The sequence below is a fragment of the Lissotriton vulgaris genome, chromosome 3_1 (genome assembly GCF_964263255.1).
Source record: "Lissotriton vulgaris chromosome 3_1, aLisVul1.2, whole genome shotgun sequence".
Taxonomy (NCBI): domain Eukaryota; kingdom Metazoa; phylum Chordata; class Amphibia; order Caudata; family Salamandridae; genus Lissotriton; species Lissotriton vulgaris.
Window position 1 is genome coordinate 339,556,662 of NC_141689.1, and position 13,834 is coordinate 339,570,495.

General features: G+C 51.5%; 1 protein-coding gene across 1 annotated transcript in view; it reads right to left on the reverse strand.

Moving 5' to 3' along the window:
- Window positions 1–13,834, reverse strand: part of CPLANE1 (ciliogenesis and planar polarity effector complex subunit 1) — a 2,360,818-nt gene that overhangs the window by 2,229,304 nt on the left and 117,680 nt on the right. The gene's annotated exons all lie outside the window — the stretch shown is intronic.

Below are 13,834 nucleotides of genomic sequence, written 5' to 3' on the forward strand. Positions count from 1 at the left end.
CGCTGTTTCGATGGAGGAGTTGATGACCTTTCGTAGTTTAGGTGCGATGATTGCGTCTGCTTTGTTGAATACGTGGTGAGTGCACGGGTCTGACGGAGTTCCTGAGTGGATGGAGTTCATGATCTCGCGTGTTTCGTAGTTTTTGACATTGACCCAGGAGGTTAGTCGGATGGTGTGGGTGGTGCTCGCAGGGGGGTGGGTTCTGGAGTAGTCGGGTGGTTGTGGTGTTGAAGCCGTCGTGGATGTCAACGATCTTGCGGTGGAAGAAGGTGGCCAGCGAGTCGCACAGTTCTTGTGAGGGCGGGATGTCATTGGTGTTGGCACTGGGGTTGGAGAGTTCCTTCACGATGCTGAAGAGCTCTTTACTATCGTGTGCGTTGTTCTCCAGGCGGTTTGTGAAGGAGGATATCTTGGCTAGTCTGATGAGGTGGTGATGTCTGCAGGTGGCGTCCCTAGGGCTGCGTGGCTGTCCGGTGTGAGTTCGTGGAGCCATTTCTTCTCAAGTCTCCGGCATGCGCGTATGGAGGTCTGGAGCTTGTCGGTGAACCAGGTGGCTTTCATGCTGCTGTGACTGTTGGAGGGCTTCTTGAGTGGTGCGAGGATGTTGGCGCAGTCGTTGATCCATGTTCTGTCGTTGCGAGCGTCGGGGTCTGTGTTGTCAGTGGGTGGGTTCTAAGCGAGGGTGGTGGTCAGCTGATCTTTGGTGACTTTGCTCCAGCAGCGGCGGGGTAGCAGTTGGGTGCGGTGGTGCGTGGTTGGTTTCTTGAAGGTGAAGTGGATGCAGCAATGGTTGGTCCAGTGGAGTTCGGTGGTGTGATGGTAGGCGATGTGGGTGCTCGTGGAGAAGATGGGGTCCAGTGTGTGTCCGGCGGCGTGGGTGGGCGCAGTGACGAGCTGTCTGAGGCCGAGGTTGTCAAGGCTGTGGATCAGGGTGGCGGAGTTGTTGTTGTTCTCGAGGTGGAAGTTCGGGTCCCAGAGGAGAATTTAGTCCGTGGAGGCCAGTGTGTGGGTGCTGGCGAGCTCAGCGATGGAGTCGCTGAATTTTGCCCGGGGTTTGGGCAGTCTGTAGATGAGTGTTCCTCTGAGGGTGGTGTTGGGGTCGGTGTGGATCCGGAAGTGCAGGTGTTCGGCGGTGTTGAGGGTGTCGTCTGAGTGGGTGGAGACCTTGATGGAGGACTTGTGGACGATGGCTATTCCTCCTTCGTTTCCGTTGGCGCGGTCCTTGCGGGAGATCTTGTAGCCGTCAGGGATGGCTTTTGCGATGTTGGGCGCCGAGGAGTCGTTCCACCAGGTCCCGGTCAGGAAGGTGACGTCTGGGGTGTAGGAGTCGAGCAGGTCCCAGAGTTTGACGGCGTGTTTGCGAGCTGAGTGGGTGTTGAGGAGTATGCAGCGGAGGTGGTTGGGTCCGGTCCTGGGGTGTTTGGTGGTTCTGTCGCAGGTGAAGTTGCAGGTGTGGTAGGAGAAGGGTCCGTGGGTGCGCTTCGGGCGGCCTGGAAGCAGTGGTGGTCTCGGCCGGCGTGGAGGGTGCTAGCGTCGTAGCGGGGTCTGGTGGCGAGGCTGTAGCGTGTGCCAGGGGTTCTGGCACTGGGCGCGGTCCAGGCACGGCCGGGCGTAGACAAGCTTGCCTCTGGTGCGCCAGCGGCGCAGCTGCCACCATTTAAGGTGGGGAGGGAGGAGCAGCTGGGAGGCGGGTGCGGGGCGGCGAGTGGACGGCGAGGGGGCGGGCGGCAGGGGAGCAGCGGCGGGAAGGAGCGAGGGGTGCCGAAGGAAAAAAGGGGGGGGGAGGGGGGGAAATGTGGCAAAAATCGGGGGCAAAACGAAAAGGAGAGCAGAGACAGAACTGTACAGCAATTAAATTACACAATCACAGAATACAGGCAAAAATGGCATAAAAGCAAAGACACTTATCCCACTGGGGCAGCAGAAGGATTGAACTCACGGTGGAGCGGCAGCACAGGGAGGAGAGGCACAGGCACACAGGTGGAGCTGTGCGGCAGGACGAGAGAGTGCGTCCCGGGCCTCCTCTGGGCTCTGCGGCAGCACCTGCTAAACCGTATCCTACACAGAGTGGGTGTAACAGCCCAAGAGACATGCGGTGTTCAGCTACGCAGTCCTAAGCTGGCTAAAGAAATGCAAATGCTACTTACCAGTATGCATCTGTTCTTGGCATGTAGGGCTGCTGACATTCATATCTGTGCATAGATCGCCGCCTAGTGTTGGGTCCGGATGATTGCACATTGTTGTCCTGGAAGAGTCTTCGAAATATCACAAGATAGGTGGCTCCTCCCCTGGACTACAGTGCGCATGGGCATCGACTCCATCCCCAGATTGTTTTTAGCCATTGTGGCCAAGATGGAGTGAAACTCAGTGAATGATGACCATGCCATGAAAAGATATGTGAACACTGCAGCTGCTACAGGCGCCGATGAGGAGGGCGGGCGATATGAATGTCAGCAGCCCTACATGCCAAGAACAGATGCATACTGGTAAGTAGCATTTGCAGTTCGAGGCATGTGGGCTGCTGAATTCATATCTGTGCATAGAATATATAGCAGTCCCTCCATTAGCGGCGACCGCCCGTGCCAGCTGCAGCAGTTTGGAAAAGTGTCTTGAGAACAGCCTGCCCTACAGCTGCCTGCTGTTTGGAGTGCACGTCTACACAGTAATGCTTAGTAAATGTGTGTGTGGTAGACCATGTGGCTGCTCTACAAATGTCCTCTAAGGGAATGTTTCCAAGGAAAGCCATAGAGGCCCCCAACTTTCTGGTGGAGTGGGCTCTTGGTGGAATGGTGAGCGTGCGTTTTGCCTTTGCATAGCATATTTGAATACATTTCACGATCCACCTAGCAATACCAGCCTTGGAAATAGGGTTACCTTTGTGATGTGGCGCAAAGGCAACAAAAAGCTGCTTAGTCTTCCTAAAATCCTTGGTCCTATCAATGTAATACATCAGGGCCCGCTTAACGTCAAGGGTGTGGAGCATCTGCTCCGCCAGTGACTCTGGATTTTGAAAGAACACCGGCAACTCAATGGTTTGGTTGATGTGGAACTGAGACACATCCTTGGGTAGAAACTTAGGGTTAGTGCGTAGCACTACCCTGTTTGAATGAACTTGGAAGAAAGGCTCTTGGATTGTGAGGGCTTGCAGTGCACTAACCCTCCGTAGCGATGTAATCGCTACAAGGAAAGCCACTTTCCACGTCAAGAACTGAAGTTCGCAGGAATGTAGTGGGTCAAAGGGAGGACCCATCAGTCTTGTAAGAACCACATTGAGGTTCCATTCAGGAGCTGGTGGAGTCCGTGGCGGAATGACTCTTTTGAGGCCTTCCAGAAAAGCTTTGATGGCAGGCACCTTGAAAAGTGAAAGGTGCTGTCTATTTTGGAGGTATGCGGCCATTGCAGACAGGTGAATGCGAATGGCAGTATATGCCAGGTTACACCTGTATAGATGGAACAGGTAACAGATGATGTTCTGAATAGAAGCATCTAATGGATCAATGTTGTTGTTTGCGCAATAGATGACAAACTGTTTCCATTTTGCCGCATAACATGCTCTAGTAGTGGGCTTCCTAGCCTCCCGAATGATGTCCATGCAATTGGGAGGAAGATTGAGGTAGCCGAACTCTAGAACTTCAGGAGCCAGATCGCCAGGTTGAGCTGTTGCGGATCTGGGTGCTGAATGTCGCCATGGCTCTGAGTCAGAAGGCTGTGTGTGAGATGAAGCCTTTGATGCGGCACCACGGAAAGTTCCAGAAACGTGGTGTACCATGGTTGGCGAGCCCACGTTGGAGCAACTAGGATGAGGGTCATCGAGTGTTGCCTGAGCTTGCGCGCCACCAGCGGTATCAGAGGTGCTGGGGGAAAAGCGTACGCAAATCTGCCTGACCAGTTCATCCATATAGCATTGCCCTGCGATTGCGGGTGTGGGAATCTGGCGGCGAAGCTTTGGCATTTTGCGTTCTCCCTTGTGGCGAACAGGTCGATCTCTGGATGACCCCACCTGTGGAAGTACGGCTGGAGTACTGATGGATGTATCTCCCACTCGTGCATTTGATGGCTGTGCCTGCTGAGCAGGTCCGCCATTTGATTGTCCTTGCCTGGGAGATGTTCTGCCATGAGGAAAATGTTCCTCTGAATGGCCCACTTCCACATGCTCTGAGCCAGATGAGACAGCTGCAGAGCGTGAGTGCCCCCCTGTTTTTGAATGTAGTACATGGCCGTCATGTTGTCCGTCCGGATCAACACGACCTTGTTGCACAGATGTACTTTGAATGCCTTTAAGGCCATGAAGATCGCCATCAGTTCTAGTACATTGATGTGCATCTTCTTTTGCTGTAGTGTCCATAGTCCCTGCACAGTGTATTGGAGTACATGCGCTCCCCATCCCTGGAGAGAAGCGTCCGTCGTCAGGATAATCTGCGGCACAGGCTCTTGAAACGGTCGGCCCTTGCAAAGGTTTCGTGGATTCCACCAATGCAGAGAGTTGTATGCCCGACCGCTCACCAACACTAGGTCTTTCAACTGCCCGTGAGCCTGAGTCCACTGACGTGCTAAACACTCCTGAAGCGGACGCATATGTAGCCTCGCGTGTGGGACTATGGAGATGCAGGAGGCCATCATGCCTATCAACTGCATGAACACTCTTGCTGGAAGCGAGTGCTGATGTCTGAATCTTTGGATCAGCGACTGAATGCGGTTGACTCTCACTGAATTTGGCTGTGCTGTGGCCGCCAGAGTGTTTATGGTCGCCCCCAGATACTGCCGTATGTGGGCGGGCTGGAGATGGGATTTTGGGTAATTCAGTGAGAACCCCAGATCGTGCAGAAGGTGAATGGTGTGGGACACGTGGGCGGCGCACAGCTGGGCCGACTTCGCCTGAATGAGCCAGTCGTCCAGATAGGGGTAGACGTGGATGTTTTGACGTCTTAGATGCGCCGCCACCGTCGCCAGGCACTTTGTGAAAACCCTGGGCGCTGTGGTGACCCCAAAAGGCAAAACCTTGAACTGGTAGTGCTGGTTTTGAATGGTGAACCTGAGGTACTTTCTGTGAGAAGGATGCAATGGAATGTGGAAGTACGCATCCTTGAGGTCCAGAGTTGCTAGGAAGTCCCCTTGCTGAAGCAGTGGGAGAACCTGCTGCAGCGTGAGCATATGGAAATGTTCTGACAGAATGTAAAAGTTTAGAGGTCTGAGGTCTAGGATGGGCCTGAGGGATCCGTCCTTCTTTGGAATCAGAAAGTACAGGGAGTAAACTCCTGTACCTCTTTCTTGCAGGGGCACGAGCTCTATTGCTCCTTTTTGCAGCATGACGTTGACTTCCTGCTGCAACAAGTGCAAGTGCTCGCCGGACATAGGACGGCTCTTTGGGGGTATGTTGGGTGGAGTGGATGTGAGCTCCAGACAATAACCGTATTGGATAAGAGATCTGACCCACCTGTCCGTGGTGATGGACTTCCACATGGGCAGGAACTTCTGGAGTCTCCCCCCGACCGGTGTTGCGTGGTCGGGGGGCAGTGACAAGGCGTCACTGCTTGTTGGCGGTGGAGGACCTGGAGCTGTTATTTCCACGTCCTCTGCCTTTGACGTTGTTGCCACGGTATCCACCCCGACCCTTGTTGGTATAGGAAGGTTGGGTGTTGCTCTTGTAGAATTGCGTCGACTGTGACAGTTGACCCCTTGAGGTGCCTCTATTATTGGAGCGACGAAAAGAACCATCCCGAAACTGCTGGGACTGCAAGGCACCCATAGACTTCGCAGTGTCGGTGTCCTTTTTCATCTTCTCGAGGGTGGTATCAACCTCTGGGCCAAACACGTGGTCTGGGTTGACTGTTTGATTCAAGATGGTAGTTTGAATGTCTGGTTTGAAACCGGATATCCTGAGCCACGCATGTCTACGAAGTAGAACGCTAGTGTTAATTGCTCTTGAGTCGGTGTCAGCCACATCCAGAGCGCACTTAATTGAAGCATTGGTGATAAGCTTCCCCTCCTGTATCAACATTTCTGCTGCCTCCTTATATTGATCGGGTAAGTGCTGTAAAAGGGACTCTAGAGTGTCATAGTGTGCCCTGTCATAACGCGCCAGTAGCGCCTGTGTGTTGGATATGCGCCATATGTTGGCTGCCTGCGCAGCCACCCTTTTCCCCGAAGCCTCAAATACTTTTGATTCCTTGTCTGGGGGAGGAGCATCACCCGTAGTTTGTGAGTTGGCTCTTTTGCGTGCATTGGAGACAACCAGGGAATCCAGAGGCAACTGTCCTTTGATGTAAGTAGGATCAGTGGGCGCTGCCTTGTACTTTTTGTCGATACGTGGGTTGATGACTCTTGCTCGGGTGGGCTCCTTGAAGACTTCTGCCGCATGTTTCAACACCCCTTTCAGCATTGGCAAAGTTTTTACAGTTTTCTCAGCGACTGAAAAGGTGTCAAAGAGAAAGTCGACGTCTACAGGGTCAGCATGGAGATCGACGTCATGATTGGATGCTGCCCTTTCAATTAGAGCATTGAAAGCTGCCGAGTCTTCTGTTGGGGAAGTTTTGGCCGAAAAAAGCTGAGGCTCCTGCCCTGAATGTGGGTCCCCAGGATCGCCACCAGCAGACCATGGCTCAGTTACATCTTCTGGGTCCGAGTAGACTGGATAGGTATACTCCTCCTCGTTGTCGCCATCACCCTCCTCCACATTAGAATGAGTGGGTGAAAGTTCATGTGCTTGTGGTGATACAGGCTCCACAGTACCAGCAGGGTCCATCTTTTTCTTAAGTGGAATTTGAAAATGCTCCAATTGTGGTTCAGGGGTGATCTTCCTTTTAAGGAGAGAGAGCTTGCCTGTGTTGGCGTCGATGATCACTTCTCGACGCTCCTCTTCTGCCAGCGGTTGGTGCCGTGGGTTTGGAACCACTAACGATGTCTTCGGCGTCGAAGATGTCTTCACGGGCACTCCTGTCCCAGGTTTCGCTGTGAAAGTCTTCGGCGGCAACGTGAACAGAATCGGCGTTGGCGTCTTTGCCGGCTTTTGAAGAGGCTTGGGCGGCACAGGGTCCGTCGGCTCGACTGCTGCGGAGCCCTCCCTAATACGTTGCAGGGACTCCGTGACCTTTTTAGTGAAGGAGGCGGAGGGACGCACCGGCTCGAGAGAGTCGTCTGAAGCTGGTTTTGAGACGGTGACCAATGACGCAGTCTTCGGAGCCGACGCAGTCGCCCCCTTGTCCTTGCCGAGTGGAAGCGGGGCAGCGAGAGACTTGGGGTCGTCCTGCCGCTTCTTCGTGTCAAGAGTGGCCTTCTTATGGTCGGTGGCCTTCTTGGTATCGAGGCGACTCTTAAGTGCGTCGACCATCTTCGGCGCCGATGCAGCCGCGTCAGCCGTTTTAACCTTTGGCTTCGAGACCGTAGTCTTCGGGTCTGCCATTTTGGCGTGGCCCTTGAGGTCGACGGCCATCTTGGATTTCTTCGGCAGTCTTCGACCCGACCAGCGCGACTTGCGCTTTCGGTTTCGATACGTCTGGCGTCGAGACCGATGGTTTCACTTTCGGTTTTTGTACCGTGAGCGGTGCCGTATCAATGTCCGTGGCCGGGCCGGAAGGCGGAGCCGTGGGACGGGAATCAAGGCTTTGGGTAATGACCGAAAGCGATCCCTCGGCCTGGTCCTTAGAATGGTGGCTGGCCCCGGAGTCAGCTTGAGGAAGCTCCTCTTCCGAGCTATCCTCTACGGTGGCAAGGGCCCCGTCGTCGTCCCCTACCTCCTCGACGACATCATCAAATTCCTCGTCTTCCGCGTCGTAGCCTTCCTCGACCTCCGACGCCGGGTTAGACTCCGTGATATCCTGTATAGTGTCGTCGCCGACATCCTCCGTGTCGAAGATGTCTGCCGGAGGGGGTGCCGATCGCTGGGCCTGCAGTCGCGCAGCTCGGCGGAGCTTGAGTGTCTTCTTTGACCTGAACTTGGAGCAGGCCATACACTTGGCCTCGTCGTGGTCCGGCGACAAGCACTTATTGCACACCGGGTGCACGTCGATATGTGGGTACTTCGAGGCACACACCGGGCACCGTTTAAATGGACTTCGTTCCATGATGAAAGTAGGTTGGAGCGTCGTGTAGGCCCGTCCGCGCCGAAAGCACACGGAAGGGCAGAGTTGGTTCGGAGCCGATGAAACAAACGAACCCGAACGATAGACAATACCGACGCGAGTCCTAAAGACCTTTTGGTCTCGAGCAAAGTAAGTTAAACAACTATCGATTCCGACAGAGGGAACCGAAACATATCCGAACCCAATGGCGGAAAAAAACAATCTGGGGATGGAGTCGATGCCCATGCGCACTGTAGTCCAGGGGAGGAGCCACCTATCTCGTGATACTTCGAAGACTCTTCCAGGACAACAATGTGCAATCATCCGGACCCAACACTAGGCGGCGATCTATGCACAGATATGAATTCAGCAGCCCACATGCCTCGAACATATCTTCTTCCCAAGGTGTTCCAGCTTCCTGGATTCCCTATCTGGGGGAGCAGTAGGGAACGAGCCTTTGGAAGTAGAAGCTTGGTCTACCAAGCTCTCAGGGATAGGGTGTTGGGAGAGGAAAATGGGGTCGCCTGGAGCCGGGCTGTGGCATCGGGCAAGCATCCTATCCATAAGAGCTGGACTGTGCTTAGACCAAGTGCCCAGAAGGATGTCCAGGAGGGTCTCATTGAATGGCAGCAGGGGCTCCGAAGAGGCCACTGCCAGCTGAAGCACCTCAGTCAGGAGGTTAGTCCTGACTGCCAACGTAAAAAGCTCAAGGCCCAAGGCTTCAGCCGCCCTATGCAAAACCACAGCGTAGGAGGCTCCCTCCTCCGTAGCCACGGTAGGGGAGAAAGCATGCCAAGGTTTGGGGAGGTATCCAGACCACTGGCATCACCCAACTCCTCTCTCCAGTCCGGATCCTCAAGTTGGTCTGCAACATGGTCAATAGACCCCTCCCAGTCCTCCTCTCCCTCTCCCGGCTGCCACTGAGGGCGATAGGAAACACCAGGATAGAAAATTGGCACAAAAGTGCCGGTCGGCGCAGGTACCAGCATCAGCTCGGCTCCATATCTAGGTCGAGGTGGAGGCCAGAGTCGATGCCGGCTGGGGACCCAACCAGCTTCTGAGGCGACGGCAGTGTCATCAATGGATTCGGTGCCAGAGGAGGTGTCGTGAGGTCGACGGGTGCCGATCCGGATCCAGGCCTGGATCCTTGGGGGCTGTGCCGGGCCGAAGCCGCCGCTGGCAAAGGCCTAGAATCCCCCAACCAAGTCCACAGGGCCCGAAGGCGCCCTGGCAGAGTCGGGTTGCCCAAAGATGGAGTGGAGAGCTTCGTAAAATGTACGCAGTTGGGCAGGGGTCGCTCCGGATCCCGGAAAGGGGGGAAACTCTGAGCCGACCCAACAGGCTCCGCAGACGGAGCCGAAGGACGATGACCACCCGCATCCCTCGTCTCATTAGCCGATGGACGGGGAGAAGGCAAAGAGGGACAGTGCTTCTTCGCCTTCTTCTTGTACTTTGACTTACCCGAAGACGAAGACTTCGACGATGAGTGGTGGTGATGGCTCCACAACCGGTCCCGCGACCTGCCTCTCTACCAGGACCTCGAGTGGCGCGGAGCAGACTGCCGGGCCTCCAAAAGCTTTCGGGACTGCTTGCGCAAAGACTTTGGGCCATGGCCCAGCAGTCAGACCACGACTTCGGGTCGTAGTCGAGCTCCAGACACCAGAGGCACACTAGATGTGGGTCTGTCACCAACATCAGCTTGTGGCAGGAGCCACAAGGCTTGAAGCTGGTCCGCCGATGTGATATCCCTGTGCACCAGGGGTCAAACAACTCAAAAAGAAGTTGACAAAAAGTCGAAAAAACAGATATTCAAAAAGTGACTAGGGTACCGCTCTCTCTGGATCTGCGCTGGCTGGCGCGGAAGAGGAAAGAACGGACGTCAGAGCGCAGCGCCAACATCTAAGTAGATACTGCAACGTCATTCCGGCGATCACAACGCCAACGACAAACGCAGAGTCGACCGACGCCACCTACCAACTTGCAAGGGTACTGCTACGAAAAAAGTTCTCTGAATCCAGTCTGAGACCTGGGGGTAATTCTATGGTAAGGAATCTATACAGGCTGTGACTCAGTGGGATCGGAGCACAGTCTCAGTCAAGGTGGAAATGTAGCTGGCTCGGAATCAGATTACTATAGGTAACTGCTCCTCTTCCAGAACTGGCAGCACAATTGGTGTTAATGGAAGCAGGCCAGGCAGTGACACCAGCACCAAAGTCAGTACAGGTCACAAACTGCTTTTAAGCGGCACAGATAGCGCCAATGGGGAAACTGTCAGTGGAACCCCAACTGAAGGCATCTGCTTATTATTGGGGCTCAAAGGTGTGTCAGATGTAGCCAGAAGCAAGCTAAATATAAGCAGCATGGTCTCCCTAAACGCATCTACCTGCTGCAACATCGCCGATCAACCGGGAAATTCAGGTTGCATTAAGACCTATCTCGAATCGGCTCTTCAGGAGTTCACGAGCGAGACTGAGAGGTACGTAGATGACCTTGGGCCCTCTGAAGAGTTTGAGAGTGGTGGATAGGGATAGATTCCCGCTCCAACTTCTTATAGTTCTTTATGGAGTTACCCAAGGACTTTGACCCTGATGAAGATCTGCTGCATCAATGAGTTTGGGAGTGGGAACTGGACCTATTTTTCGGGTTAGACATGTCATGGCAGAGTCTTCTGATGATTAGCAACGTAAAGTTTCACCTCGTGTTCCCGTATAACCTTCAGGTTCATCTGGCCACAGTCATCGCAGGCCCTAGATTTGTACTTTGACACCGGACACTACAGGCATACATCGTGGGGGTCTGACAGACATTTATTTATAGATCAAACATAAAAAAGTGATGGTAGGATGCTTGTAATAAGTCTAGCCATTGGCAATCACTTGTGTGGCAATCCAACCAGTTGTTCTTTTGCCCATCATGCCACCTCCGATTAGACCCAACCACATGCAAATCAGTCTTGATCCAGCTCCAATGGGAACAGTTCAGCCTGAACTATCAAATCAAGCACTTTCAAAACCAGAACACAAGCAACCCAAGAGAAGTTTCGCATTGACTGAGTCTCTTCAGTGGGGTGTAGCTTGGTTCCAATGGCACAGCGAGCAAGGGATCCACGTCTGGACATTCCCTTGTTTATAGCGGTACATTAAACATACAAAAGGTGATGGGAGGATGCTAGCAATAAGTCTAACCACTGCCAATTGCCCAGGGTACTATTTCAACCCATCCTTCTTTCGACCACCATGCCGCCTCATATTAGACTGAACTATATGCAAACCAGTCTTGGTCCTGCTCCAGTGAGAACAGTCCAACCCCAACTACCAAGACAGGTCCTTTCTGAACCAGAACACAAGAAATCCAACTGATGAGCCCTAATAAGTGTCAGAAACAGGTCCTGGACTGCTTTGTTCTGGTTCATGGAGGTCCTGGACTCGCAGTTCGGGTTGGACTGTGTAGCAAGGTCAAGGCTGATTAGGTCTAAAATCTAAACTGAGGGGACTCAGGAAGTGGCCAGAGTAATGACTAGCCTCTAAGATGTCTTCAAGCATTCCATCCATCAATTTTTTGTTTACTTCAGATATTTTTTGTGACAGTTCCTACATGGTTGTAGTTGGGAGGGTTATTGCTCCCTTGCACACTAGTAAGAAGGATTTTTTTTTCATGAAAAATACTTATCAAAGACAAGAAGAGTGGAGTTCCGGAGCTGCGTCTGAAGGAGCAGAAAGAAAGTAAATAAGGTCAGTGCCTCTCGGTGAAGCTTATATGCGGCAAGCTTGTAATTTATGAAGCAGAAGACATTAGTGCGAAGCCGCCCAACACCACCTACTGGCAGTTAGGAGTACTGCTTTTGAGTTTCTGGATCTGGTTTGAAGCCTTTGGGAATATTCATATGGCAAGGAATCAGCGGTTAGAGTTATGCTTCATAATATCATACACACATAATGCCTCAAGGTTCCATCCTTGCACCTAAGCTCTTTCACTCTACATTAAACAATTGTAGGATCTGATAAAAGGTTTAGGTGTTATAATATATCAATATGTTGACAACACTCAGATATAGCAGAAAAATAATTGCCTTTAGGACATTCTCATTATAAAAACCTGTTAAGTAAAACTAAAATACTGGATGATTGCCAACTTCTTCAAACTAAATTCAGATAAAAGAGACTTCCTCCTACTGCAGAACCAAAAGTACTACAAACTAAACAATTAATGTCTACAGTACCCTCAATTAGCTGGCTTTAACCCACTCCTTTAACCAGAACTCTAATTACTGGGTATCTGAACAGATACTCCAATTTCATTATTGACATCATTATCAACCACCATATGGCTAAATCCGCATCTTCATCTCACAAAAAAACAAACTCATATTTACCTATTTTCAACGAACTTTCAACTGGTGGTTCAATCCTTGGTAATCTCCCAAATCAACTAAGGGAATACTGTTCGCTTTGGAGTCAAGAAATCCTATGTGGTCCCGATCAAAGCAGTTCTTCAGTCATTCACTTAATCTCGGACACACTCAAATTCAACCACATTAAAGTCTTGAGAGACTGGATTTCCATGGAGGCCGGAATCCAGATCAAATTGGCATGCCTAACCTTTAAAGATGTCCACTGCCCTCATTCAAACTATCTGCACTCTGCGAAAAGACATATCAAGTGGCAAAAACACCTCAGAAGCAGAGAAATTCTCAGACTTGAAGAAAAATCTGAGATCCCAACTAGCCATTTCACAATCCTTTTCTAGATCAGCTTCCACCCTATAAAAAAATGTTGCCCACAGATATGCATTGCCAAGATGAGGAACTACCATTCCAAAATAGGCTCTAAACTTATGTCTTCAGATGCTAATTTAATTAATTCCAAGATATCCCTCAAGTACTGCTTCAAAGTTGATCTCCTTGGGACACCGACCTCATGCATGCTGTTCTCTCTAAAGCACTCAGACATCTTGTGTAAGGAGTGCTGTAGTAAAATGTAGAATAAAATACACCTTTGACGCTCAGATTATTCAACACCTGGGTGAGGCTTCTCATTTGACGACAGTCACTGATGCCATTCTTGACAACTCAAGTTACATTATCTATGCATTTTTCCATTGCCTCAACAACAGCCCCTGTGATAACTACTGAACAGCGTTTAAGATTCTACACTAAAGAAAGATTGTTGCTCAAACACCTTTAGGTTTGCTGGCCACTTGCTTTTATTTGTAGTGGATTGTTCCCTGTAATCACTCAGAGGACAACTGTATTAAGTTTATATTTTTTGCACCCTCCATTCCAAAGTTATAAATGGGGTTATATTTCGATAATGAAACATGCCATCACCTCAGCAATCACGCCCACTAGCTGCTGCTACCTGTTCTGCTGTCTTATTATCCAATGTCTAAGTCGCAGCTTAACTCTAGAATAGCCCCACGCCCTTATTGTCATCATAGTCTCTTGTCTGATGCTCGCTTCACCAGGTCTTCTTCCTGGTCCTTCTTTGCATCATGGACTATTCCAGTTAACTGCTGCTTGCCTAAATCATTAGAGGTTTGTAATGCATTCAGTCAGTTTTTTTCCTCCAAGGAACTGGAGTTTTCTCTAGTCTGTTTTTAACCTCTTCTGCTCTAGTTATCAATCTGGGCTGAGAAAATGTAAGATGTAGTGGCAGGTCCTTTGCTAAAATAAGAGGGTCCCAACACCAGGCATGGTGCTTTGGTATGGTCTACCAATACATCTAATGAGAGTCATCTTCCCCTTGTTGCCCATCCGTAGGTATGTTGAGTCACACACC